Source organism: Cupressus sempervirens, chromosome 2 (assembly GCF_028749045.1).
Source record: "Cupressus sempervirens isolate cs-2001-9-10 chromosome 2, ASM2874904v1, whole genome shotgun sequence".
NCBI classification, from domain to species: domain Eukaryota; kingdom Viridiplantae; phylum Streptophyta; class Pinopsida; order Cupressales; family Cupressaceae; genus Cupressus; species Cupressus sempervirens.
The window spans coordinates 380809727-380823303 of record NC_143119.1 but is presented as its reverse complement, the minus strand read 5'-3'; the positions used below and the strand labels follow the sequence as shown (position 1 = coordinate 380823303).

Sequence of the window (13577 nt, the reverse complement as noted above, 5' to 3'; positions counted from 1 at the left end):
AAAATTGGGATTTACATATGCCAGAGAAAGATTTGTTTCACTTACAATAAAAGCTACTTTTAACACATAAAGAAGTATACATTGATCACATATATGAGTAGACACTGAAACTGCGTTTGTTGACTTCCCAAATTTCATTGGTGAATGCGATGCAAGACTTGTTTAATTTATGTATATGTACGTGCTATATTGTGTTAAATTTCAAACATACTAGTAGAGATACTATGTCAATCAGGTCACAATTATTTGGGAAAGGAGCATAAACATTACATAGAGGTTCCTTTTGACAAAGATTTGGTATTTCATGAGCTTGAGCTAAGGATGTTGAGTAAGAAGGCCACGGAAGAGAGCTTCCACAGAACACAATTGTAGCACTCTCGAGGCCACCGACATATCATACTTTTGGCGTTCAAGATTTACAAGGACAAAGTATAACAATTTTATTGATAGGGGGGCACCCACAATTTCATTGATGAAGGCCCAGTGGCTAAGAAGGGTTTGAGGACAGAAAGTTTTGAAGGGTTTAAAAAATACAGTGGATAACAAGCATAACATCTTGTGCTACAAAAGGTTTCAGCATTTAGAGTTTACCAAAGTAACGAGAATCGGAATTGGCCATGGATTGGAATCGAATCGGCCACGAATCGACAAATTTAAAAAACCCTTGAAATTTAGTAACTTATTTCATAAACCCTTTATCGCTGATTTGATTCACCGATTCACAAAAAATCGTTTGGCTTGAATCGAATTGCCGAATTCTTGTTATTATGGGGTTTACTCTAGAAGGATAAAAGACGATAGATGACTTCTATGTTATTCCCATTGATGAGATCAGGTTGGTTTTGGGAGCACAATGATTGCACTTGGCAAATACACACAAAAATATCAAAACTTGGAGTTCAATTCCAAATCAAATGCAAAGTTGATAGATGCACATAGTTTTTTTAATGAAGCCCTATGATGGTTTCATCTTTCCATAGAAACCAAGTGGCTCGGTCAATAGAGTGCTTGAATAATAATACAGGTCCAACCATAGATGGGAGATCCTGTCACGTTGATATTCAATCCATTTTGGATAAACATTGCAAGCTTACCACTGAATAGGGGCTTCAAACATGTGATTGAACTTAAGGAGCAAAACCCGCCATCACCACTTTTTATAGTCGCACTAGGGGACATAGGGAGATAGAGAAAGCAATTAAATATTTATTTGACACTGGGCACATTCAACCTAGTTACAACCCATTTGCTTTATCCATGGTGTTGAATGTTAAGAAAACAAATGGGACTATAAGGATGTACATTCTTATAAGACCTTAACAAAAAGACAATCAAAGTATCGCTACTCCATACCCAAAATCACTGAGTTGACATATCAGGAATGTACTTCTCCAAGATTGACTTAGGACCATGGTATCTTCAAATAAGAGTTAGAGATGAGGATATGCATAAAACAACCTTCAAGTGTCATTATGGGTACTATGATTTCTTAATCATACAATTTGGGTTGACAAATACACATGTTACCCCTCAATCATGCATGAATCAAGTATTTATCTTACAATTGAGAAAAGCAGGCTTAGTTTTCCTTAATGGCGTCTTAATTTTCAATAAGACAAGGGAGGGTCACTTGAGACCTTAGAGATGAGGTGCTTGGCCTACTCGAGCAACATTCATTCCACCCTCTAATGCCTCTATTTATCATTATCTTTCTCATTGCACTTACAATTCACCCTTTGCCTCAAGTCATATGTTTACCTTCGAGTGTTTTTTAGTGGTGAATATTCGTAATTTTGTGAATTTTAGAAAATTTTTGCTAGTAATTTGGCTAATAATTTAAGATTTAATGGAACCTAAATCACCACATTTTTATTATATTTAGTTCTAAAATATTTAAAATCACTCAATAATTTATTTTATTAAAAAAATTAAACTCAAAGATTCGCCACAATATTCGATACATGATCAGATTTGATTCACCTAAATATTATATATTATGGAAGAAATTAAAATTAATTCACCAATAATTATCATAATTATTAGCTACTTTAGGAATATATTACCAATATTTAGTTTTCACTATTGATTCAAAATATAATGTAATTATCCTCATAATTTCCATGAGATAAAACATGTCCAATTTTGATTTGTAATATTCCATGACGATTAGCAAACTTCCTATTATTATTGAGATTCGCCAATATTTTCTACTCAAAAATTATGATTCCAAAATAATCACCAATGTAAACAATATTTAAAATTAAAAAATTAAGAGATTCGCCAATAAAAATAATTTAGTTTTTCAAAATAATGAAAGATTCGCCAATAATTATCTTTTTCTGGAGGGGGGTTTCTTAAAGTTTACCTTGTTTACCTTCCTTAGGTCTATGGTGTTAAGGTTCAAATGCAAGAATGCCAAGCATACACACAACTTTTGGAAAAGCAACTAGCACCCAGTTCATTAGGGAATACTATTGTTTGTTTTGCTTTAAATAAATAAAAAAGTTTTATTGGTAATTCAAGGACTCAATAGGCCATATATAACAAGCCAAGAACAAATAGCTAGAGAATACAACACCAAACAAACCTAAAGTTACCATTAGTATCATCCTCCTTTTTTATATTTGAGAGGTGTTGGTGTGTGTTTTATGACACAAACAACACAAAATGAAATACCAAGGGGGTCAAGGGGGTACACTATCCTCTCTTGAACAAAGCCTCCAATGTGTTAAATAGACAAAGTGTGCGATAATATGTGTTGACTAAAAGATTCATACGTGTGGTTTTTGTTGATCTAGATAGACTCTTATGGTAAGACAATTTGTTGAAAACCTCCAAGGGATGTAATTGGTTAATCAAGATTTCAATTTTTTAATTTCCTTTTTTATTTTGGGGATTTTTCAGGTTTAATGCTTACAAATATTTCTTAAGTAAAATGCAATCTAGAGATGAGACTACAAAAAGTGGAAACTAAAACCTATCATTTTTTTGCCAAAATCATCAAGTTCACAAGAATGGTACAATATTCTAAGGTGTTCTAAGGAATTTCACATCATAATATTCACCAACATGCGAATAATAATACATTAATGAATGTTAAGTTTTTCTATCACAAGTTCAAACTAACTTTGCACAGTAGTTGAAAATCATCCAACTATCAAAAGTATGAACATATTGATTCCACAATGAATATTACCATCAAATCCTTCATTCACTTTAACAACTTGAAAATAAAATCTACTCTAACTGAGAGACAAGAAACCCTGCAACTTGCGAAAGATATTAAATTCACCAACAATTGAAAAAGTACTTACTTAGGAAGTGTTTTATGCAACATCTATGAATCTCTCTTTACAAATGAAATGGGAGGGATTTATATAGGAGTTCAAAACATATTAAGGGTACAAATAAATTTAAGATCAACAACTACGATTTAGACAACTATATGCAACATCTATGAATCTCTCTTTACAAATGAAATGGGAGGGGTTTATATAGGAGTTCAAAACATATTAAGGGTACAAATAAATTTAAGATCAACTACGATTTAGACAACTATATCCTAATTAGGGTTTACAATGAATATCAAATAAAAACCAATAAAAACATAACAAATCAAATGGAGCTTTCTCTCGAACAAAGAAACCCTAATCCTCGACAACATATTCAATAAACCTAGACAACACAAGCATGAGATTATCTGATTGGGGGAGATAAGTGGTTGTAACTTGTAACGCCAACATGCTTATCTCTTTCAATAAAGTTAGCCTTGAACATTTCTTCAATTTTAGGAATTTGGGAATTTGGAAAAATATTCCCAAATTACATCGTCTTGAAATCTCCTTTAACTCGGAACTTTCTCCCTTTCGAATGTGCTTTTGCATCTTCAATCCAAGATTATGGAGTTCTTTGTGTGAACTTTGAAATTCATAGATGCCTTTGAAACCTTCCTTAGACATCAATACTTCTTCCTTGATTGATAATCTTAAAAAGGTGATGAAGCTCTTGATTGTGAATGCTTTCCCTATTACAAGGTTGTATTACCCTTGTAAAACGATATTGAGAAAATTGTCAATAACTCATTAAAATGACTCTACCAATCTTTCCTTTAATCTAGTAGTGGCCTTTTGAATTCTACAAATAATAAGGTCACATCCTTGGAACTGCACTTCTATGTCTGATTTTTAGGAAATTTCTCATACTTATGAAATTTTCACCATTGCTTCCTTAGTGATTCCATCCTCTAAAAATCCTCTCTTTGCAAAATTCACACTTTCTCTCTTAGAAATTTATACCTCTTTGTTACTATGCATAAACTTACATTTTCCCTTTAAAATTTTGTCTTTTCCTCTTTTCATCTTGGAGTTTTCTCTAGATGCGTGATGATTTCAACCCCAAGCAGGTTTGGACTCCACAATTCTCTAACTTTTCATTGGTTCCAAATGAGTAAATTTCATCTCTTGGTTAGCATTAATCACCTAGATTGTCAACACTTAGCCAATGTTTCAACCTAGCCTTAGCAGACTTCATCATTGATTGAGGATTTTCCTTGACTTAACCTAACTTTCTCCTATAAAATCTCTCTCCATAATGGACTTTGATGACCTTTGAGGAATTTCCAACACTTAAAGATATTTTCTTCCTCCTTAGAAATACGTTCTTCCTCATTTCTAGAGCATATTTCACCATAAATTAAAGATTTTCCTTGTTTTTCCTTGGGAGGACTTCATTTAGAATTGTGAAATTTCTTTAACTTGAAAATACTTGAACCAAATTTGAAGTCATCCTAGGCTTGGCAGACTTGGCTTGCAAATAGGAATGAGCAGACTTCATTTAGTCACAAGAGTTTCCATGAATTATTGAATGGACTTCATGCCTTGATGAGGATTTCGCCATGTCTTGGACAAATTTCTCATCTTTTCAAGGTGGATTTTATCTTGGTTTGAGAAATTACTTCGCTATATTTTCCTCATTGTATTGACATCTAACTCTCGAAAAAATGAAAAAAAAAAGTTAGGAGAGGATATGGAATTTGCAAATGCAATGTGTCGAATTTTAAGTCTAATTATATCTCTAATTTCAAATTGCATTTTCATGTTCTAAAATTTGAATTTTCAATCAGGAATTAAGACTGGGTATGAAAACAAAGGATGGAAACATTGAATCTGCCCAAATTATGAGAATATTCAGATTAAAATCTTGAATATGGAATGAAAACCCCCTTCAAAGCTGCATAAACTTATTAGAACCTGTGAATCAGATTAGAAAAAGTTTAAACCTTTGAACATTTTTAATCATATAAATATTGCCTCTCCTCTTGGAAGGAATTGAAATTTGACTAGAAATTCATCCAGTAAACATGAAGATTCCAAGGAATGATCATCAATAATCATGGAATTCAATCTAAAAATCGCCCAAAATCTGACAAGTAAAGCTAACTGTAGAGCTGCAATTCTTGCTTGTGAATGAATATAATGCCAAATTCTTGTATTTATAGGAAACGATGATATCAATGTAAGGAAACTCAGGTGCGAAAACAGCTTCCTACACTAATCCCTTAAGGAAAGTATTGTGCAAATTCCTAGGAAATCCTTACAATTTCAGATTCGATATTATGTAAACAATAATATTGCAGTCAACCATGAATACAGAAAACAAATAGAGAAAGAAAACACATAAACACAAAGATATGACGGTGGGGAAAAACCTTTCGGTAAAACAACCCCACCCCTCCAAAACTTGCACAATGTATTATCTTCAACACAAAAGGTTACAACACACTTGCAGTGCAAGTTCTTTCAGGACACAGAAGACCAATTCAGTATCAACATTCCATACCAACTATACACTTTCTCTCTCTTCTATCTACAATCCTAAAAACACTTATATCATGTGCTTTCCCTTTTTAGGGCAACTTCAAAGAACAATTGTATTAGGGTTTTACCATTCTCTAGAAAAATAGGAACCCTGTGCGTGAGTTGGAGACTCAAGTGTACAATACTCAAAAATCAATTGCCACATGTCTTCACGTCTTCACCCATCATCAAATCTTCTAGAGATAGCTCTTATGCATCATAGGAATCTGTCATAACCGTTTCAGCCATGATCTCCTTACACACAATTTAGGATGCCGACACATACAAGTGGAGTGCCACATCAACATGCCAACTAGACATGTACACTCACACTTAATTACATTATTTGCAAAAAATACATTTACAAAACAAATAATAAGAATAGGAATTATCCAAGGTTGAGACACCTTATTCCTAACAATCAAGAAGGGACCAACTTGCTTTACTTTTGTGTTTTGCTTTCTTTTATTTCTTCCATTATTGAACTTGGTCAATTTCTCTTAGAGAAACCTTATTGGCTTTCTTTTGCTTCCTTCTAGAAGTTCTTATGTGGCAGCACTTTCATGCCTTCTTGTGTGTTCAAGTTGATCATTTATGTTTTCTTCTAGAAGCTTCCTTAAGTCGATCCATATGTGCTTTCTTCTAGAACTTATCATTCCAAGTTGATCCTTTATCTTTCCTTTATGGGCAGAATATTCATATACAATATAACATTTGAGTATAAGAAAAATTTCCTTTCTTATATTTTGAAGCATAGGCTGAAGCACATCTAGGTGCAGATTGATAGCCAAACTCAATCAAGGTAGAGGTGGGTAGAGTAATTCTATATACACTAGCAAAACGAATGGGAGGGATAAGTAGTTGGGTGAGTAGAGTAGTTCCATATTCAAGAACAATCCCTCTTAGCTCTTGTACATCCCTACAATGACACGTCCACCATCCAATAGGATCATGTTGAGATAATGTAGCTCTATCAATCCTTGCCTCTAGTCTACTAAAAGTTAGACCATGAAGATTAGTAAATGTAAGCCACCAAGCGTAAAGTTTGGTAGCATCATCTTCATTGTCGATTTCCTTATATCTAGCCTCTGATGCCTTTGCCTTCACCCAATCAATTATCCCAATGTCCTTCTAGGTATTGTTCAATGCATGCATACAACATGGGGTTAAAAAATAGTGCTTCTATGCACCCTCGACCATCAATCCAACTAACTTACACAACCAAGTTGAATCGATGACTACTTGCACAATATCAGAGGGTCCAACCTCTTCTATTGCATCTCTCAAAATCTGAAACTTGAAGGTTGCATACTTCCTTTTCCCTAAACAATCTATTGCTCTAAGAAAATAAGAACCTAATGTGCTAGTGACAATATGATTGATGAGTGGCCAATGTTTGATATCTGTCCACCCATCCATGATGATGGAGCATCCATCCATCAATCATGTACATCGCACATCCTCCATCCAAATGCTCACTTTAGAGTACTCTATCAAGAAGGGTGGTGCGTAGTTTAGTTAGTCCATGTGGAACAAATGAGAGACCAGCACCACAAGTATCTTTGCACATTTGTTTGAAATATGATGAATGTGAGGCATGGAATCGTATAGCATGAGCATAAAGAAACTTAGCAATATATGCTTCACCTACCTCTCATGCTTGCATGTCAAACAAATCAGCAACATTAGTTTCTCCCTTAGTCGTCATTGCCTTTCCTTTACGAGAAATAGGATTGGCACTTTCTTTCCTGTGAGAAGCATCATCCATGAATCTTGTACTCATCAACATACTTGATTGCAAACTCTTTGTTTAAGTCCCTTTAATTAATACCTTCCCCTCCATATTCAACCTAGTTGCCTAAAGTTTTTGTACTTGTGTTATTTTTGCAACCTCCGCCGCCCTCCCCATGCCCCCACCCCCATACCATCTATCAACAAAAGATGGCAATAGACTCTAGCATACCTGCCCCTATATTATTTGTGAGACAAATCGCACTCACGTACCCTGCAAATCTTGGAACTTTTTTCTTATCCTTATCAACTCTTGTAGTGAAGTGGAGGAGAATTTTCTATATTACCATACCCTACCACCCCCAATGGATGCTATACTCCTAGATCTATTTTTATGAGATGTTTGTTCCATTTGAACTTTCATAACATCACTTCTCCACTCACTCCCACTGTTGCTCATGATTTTATTTTATTTTAGAGAGTCAAATAAGGCTGCAAGTTCAAAACTGAAAAACTAAACTCACAATGCCATTCCTATTTGTTGAAAATTTTGAAAAAATCTAAAAGTAATAGCCAAAAACATACCTCTAATGAAGAAGATTTGATGCTGAAACCTCCTCTTGCAAATGTTTTTTATTAGGAAAACAGGTTTTACAGGGATCCTAAAACCCAAAGTTTTACAGCATAAAACAACTTAAAGCAGAAAAGACAGGAAAAAAGCTGCCTCAAAAGGTCAGAAACAAAAAGGCCCGAAGCTTGAGAAACAAAGGCCAGGAATAGAGCCTAGTGGGCAGACTAGTCTCCCTTCTTATCCATTGCCTGCAGGGTTTCTGCAGCGTCACTTTCCTTCTGGTTGGCCTCTTCCTCCTAGATCGTGGGGAGGAAATGCATCTGGTCCCCCTGATTTTCTTGGATTCCAGTCTCTTTCTGAGGATCTTCCCGGCTGGTTCCGTGCTCTGTACTCTGCTCCATGTTCCCCACAAGACCGGCATTGGTTCCTCTTGCAAATGTTATTCACTCCCTCACAAGCCGTTCTTCTTCTCCTTAGCAAAAGCAAAAAAGATGAAGTCTTTTACATGCCTCTAATGAAGAAGATTTGATGCCAAAACCTCCTCTTGCAAGTGCTGTTTACTCCCTCACAAGCTGTTTTTCTCCTTAGCAAAAACAAACAAACTGAACTCTTTTTAATTGTTTTAGTTGGTTTATCCTTCACATTAGGGATTCTACTATTTGAATAACCTTTAATGAGCACGTGGAGCTTGCAAACCAAAGAAGCATTTTTTTTAAATGTTTTTTTCATGTTGTGCACATTGCCTTTCTTGCTGGGCCACCATGCACAGCTATCCATACTGGGAACAGTTGAAGGACAGCTAGGCTGTACCCAGTACCTTTAGCCATACCCATGTACCCAGCCAAAAAACAATTGCAGTTTCAGAAATATTTCTGATTTTTTCCCAGAAGGAAAAAGTGGGGGGGGGGGGGGTGCGGGGCGGGAAAATGGCGTCCCCCTGTCCCCATAGCATACCAGGGACAGAAGCAAGTCAAAACCCAAGGGGCACATCCCCGTGGAGCATAGATTTTAAGATGATTATACAGATTTATGTAATTTTAATAATTGCAAATTTCACCTTTTACCAACTCTGGGACAAGTTTTTGTCAGGTTCAAGTTTTTAACTGTGCTCCAAACATTAGTAGACAATACGTTAACATTGATTTCCATCCTCTTCAAAAACCTTTCCTCACCTATACATGCTCACACCAAAAAGGAACCACAAAATATTTCTGCTATAATAAGCATTTTTAGTACATGGGACCACAAGACCCACAACGATGTTTGTAAAATGAATTAAGCAAAGTTGTAATCAGTCTGCAACTTGAAGTTAACTGCATCTTCTTTTAAAATATCATCTATACAGAAGTACCCAAATGCCTGCAAATAAACCATTCAAACAATAACCAAAGATGATTATAAATATAATCCAAGCACATTTCCATAGTTTGTAAGTAATATGAGTTTCACAAAAAATCTTCTATTTTCTAATTTCCCACAAAAACATTGAAAGTGTCTCCTTGATTGATACCTGAATCCCTTGATTTAAGAATTTCCAGCTCAGAACTTTATCCTTCATTAGAAAGGTTTATGAAAAGTTAAATTCTTATTATTGTGTTGCTGTCACCTCTGCTATCTGTCCCACTTAACTATTGTTGAAATCAATTCCACTATTTTATACCCGACTTCTGGTTACAATCTGACATTTGCTAAAGAATAGTTTATCTCTAAAATTTTGCAGAGGTGCGCCATGGATTTATGCTCCATTAATCAATGTCAATTCATATTTCCATTGAATAAATATGATTGATTTTTCAAACGAGTAAAAGTACAATCAAGTAGAAGATTAGTATGAGAATACAAAAAGATGGGTTTACATCAACAGGACATCCTGTCTGGAACATTTATTTAGAAAAGGCCAGGGAGAAAGATTCACAAGTTACTGAACAACATTTGATCCATGACTCGTTTGTAGAACTAGGGAAATTATGATCATTATTGTTAAAATAGCACACAATATAAACTCTAAAAAGTCCAAATGTTGACTAAATAAGAAATGGGTTATCAGGGGAAGTATTAACCGATATTCTCATGCAAAAAGCTGATAGGTGTAATAAGCAATAGTTTAATTTTCATATCCATGATTGTACATGAATGTACATTGTAAATGGAATGAATAAGTGAGTGTGGGTTTGCCCTCGTGAATTTTGCCACTATGAACACTCTTCCTCAAAACTTGTATCAAACTTGCACCTTTTTCCCACTCCGATTGCCCTGTTAAGAATACTAGTGCGCAAATATATAAATCTCAAATGGCGGTCCATTCATATCATATGCTTTGCACCAGATTTTGGAATCACCAACGCCATTTTAATAAAAGAACAACAAAAATATACAGAATTATTATTCGTCCATGTTGTCGTGGCCCTAACTGAGCATAAATTATGTAAAAGAAAAACTCCAATGAAACCCACAAGACATGAACAACTTATGATAAGGGCCACACAGTATGTTCTAAAGAGTTCATCAAATAACTATTTTTTATTTACAAAACTTAGCTTTGAACCTTATTTCCTTAAAGCATTAACAGCTTAAAACCACGCCACTTAATTACACTTAGAATTACAACCCGATTGAGCTATCACGAGAATGGCTCATGCTAACCCGCTATAAGCAAGAGGAATTAGAACAAAACATTCAAACGTACACCACAATTCCAACACAGTGAATGACCATGTATATGAACCTTGAAACTCATTATGCAAATTCGATGATCGCGTCAATACTTCCGACAGTGACAGAAAAAAAAAGTACACCGGTAAAATATAACATTGTAAATCCAACAGTTCAACAAAAATGTACCCGGTTAACCACGGCCTGCAATGACAATAAGATTAGGAACCCTAGAAATCACGCCAGGAGTCTTCGATTGCCGCACGGACAAAACAATTAGGTTTCCGTGCTACCTGCGAGGACGCCGACATTTAAGTGGCCGATACATGAGATGCTTGAAGAATTGAATAAAATTAACGCGACAAGCTAAGGTTGTCAATCAATCTATGTTTAAAAAAGAAATTTAGTGGAGGGCAATCACTGCACCTCCTAGAAACATCAGGAACGACTCTCAGAATCAAATGTAGCATAATTGTTAGAATATTCGATTTTTCCTTTTTAAAAAAGATTCATGGACGATGGACGACTCCTAAAGAAAAGATCGTATACGTAGCCTGCAAGTGAGAGATAAGTGGCCGTTCAGATATGTACTTTGCTGAATGTTAATGAACTAGCACGTGCAATGGGTAGGGCTCGAGAAAACTTGCAATCGCACAATGAGGTGGACTGTGAGTACAAAGAATTTAAAAGTTTTCATTTAGTAACAAGAGACGCGATGCGTCAGAGTTCCTGCCTAACGCATAATGGTTATGGAGGTGTGGATGAGTGAGAATAAGGTTAAATAGTTCTAAATTAACATTGTGAATGCATTAATTTTTGCTTAGAAATGCGCTTGTGATCAGATAGAATGACTCATATTTGTTATTAAGTTCTCGTGTCATATTATTATATATTTGAGTATTTAAGCTCAAGAATAAGAGGCCAAAGTACCCAATATGGCACTAACTACCTAATATCATACTACGATCAATACATATGCTTTAGACAAATTTGCACCTTCTACATTGACAACTTAAAAGATGTGCAATGAGGAAAGTTATCCATACCAATATCTGAATTATAGAACTTGAAGAAGTGATGAAGCATTTGGAGTATCACATTATATGTTTAAGCATGTTATGCATGCTACTAGAGAACCATAAGTAGTTGGAAAAACTCCCTCAATGATTAATACATATAAATTTGATGTTGATGAATAAATATGATGTAATAAATAAGAAATAGAATATAACTATTTAATTTTAATATATAGTTTATAAAAACTTAATAATAATTTACATATATTTTAGAATTGAATTATTTCGTTTTTGTGATTATTTCCTTTAGTATGTTTTTTTGATGTAAAATATAATTATTAATTTAATATTAAAATATATATTTAAGTTTTAAATATATTTAAACTAAATGATAAATTGTTTAAATATAAAATATTAATAATAATAAATGATATAATTTACAAATTGTAACACTTATCAATTATACATATTACAAACACTATTATAAAATATAATTAAAAAATAATATTGCTTGATTTATTTTTTAAAAGTAAAATACTAGTAATAATTTAATTACATTTATTAAAAAATCAAAGTTTTAAAAAAATTAGAAATTCAAATACAAAGATATAACATATTGAAATTATATTGTTAGTGAGAATTAATATTGATTAGACATGTTGTGTGAGGTGGAAGATAAAATGATTGAAAAAAAAATCTTAATCAACAAATGTGAAGATAAAGTTGTAATTAATGCATTCATGAAGTTAAAAAATATTTGTATTTTTGTGGAAAAAAATTAATTTTCTCCCCCACCAATAATAGTATGGACCAATAGAATGGATGAAAAATATGATTTATAAAATAATGAAAAATTAGAAAATGATATAAACATTTGAAATTTCATATAATGTTTTAAATTCTTTGATTTGATTGGCCAGTGTTAATGTCATATTAGAGTGACATGAATGCATAAGTATTCCTGCCTATGGCAGGAACTAATAATAAGGGATGACCCCGAGCAAATTTGGCAGCGTGGATGCTCCTCGTTTCTTGGCTCTAAGCTGACGAGGTTTCAGGCACGAGTGGACCCGTATTGGGTTCCTAAAATGTCTAGGTGGCCTTTGTTGGTTGGTAGCTTGCAGGCTTCGTGCTTCGCTGGGCTGCCTCACAGGTCTGAACCCTCCATCAAAAAATAAAAAATAAAAATAAAACTAATAAGGATTTCGTGAACACTAATATTAGAGGCTCTTTTTAAGTTTTTTTTGTTTCATGTAGTCAATTATCCATAGCAAATATATTTTTAGAAAGTGAAGGCTTAAATAATTATAATTTATAACATAAAACTTATGTCGCATGTTTTCAACTAGTGTATAGCGGTAACCAATCATTTTGGGAAAAACACTGCAGTTTGTGGGAGCGCGCTTCAATCTAAGACTTTCCAATTAGATATCTCTTTTGAGGTAGATTTGACTAGATGATATATCATCATATTACATCCTTTGTAGTCATGGAAAAATAATATGGATTCAAAATTTGTGGTCAAAAGAAGAATGTGTTAACCACATAAGTCAATCTCCATAGAAATCTTACAAATTCTTTATATTTATCAAGGAAATCGATATCATAGCATTCATATCACACTAACCTTCTCCCATTTTAGCACATTAGCCTTTCGAAATACATTATAAATTAACCAAGCCTCCATACGGTTACTTATACATAATCACGTATAGGTGGAGAAAGAAAAGTGTGTATAACCTTCACAATCTC

At 34.0% G+C, this 13577-nt stretch overlaps 1 protein-coding gene across 6 annotated transcripts in view; it reads right to left on the bottom strand.

The window, feature by feature from the left end:
• The window catches only part of LOC149572725 (protein ROOT HAIR DEFECTIVE 3-like), a 222895-nt gene that overhangs the window by 135778 nt on the left and 73540 nt on the right, over positions 1–13577 (bottom strand). The window contains exons 1-2 of one of the 6 annotated variants that reach the window (XM_089813818.1): positions 11401–11528; positions 10999–11102 (exon numbers count right to left, since the gene is read on the bottom strand). The exons of 1 other annotated variant lie outside the window; for it this stretch is intronic. The gene's annotated coding sequence lies outside the window, so the exon portion shown is untranslated. 4 more of the 6 variants (XM_089813817.1, XM_089813816.1, XM_089813821.1 and 1 more) reach the window with 4 other exon arrangements.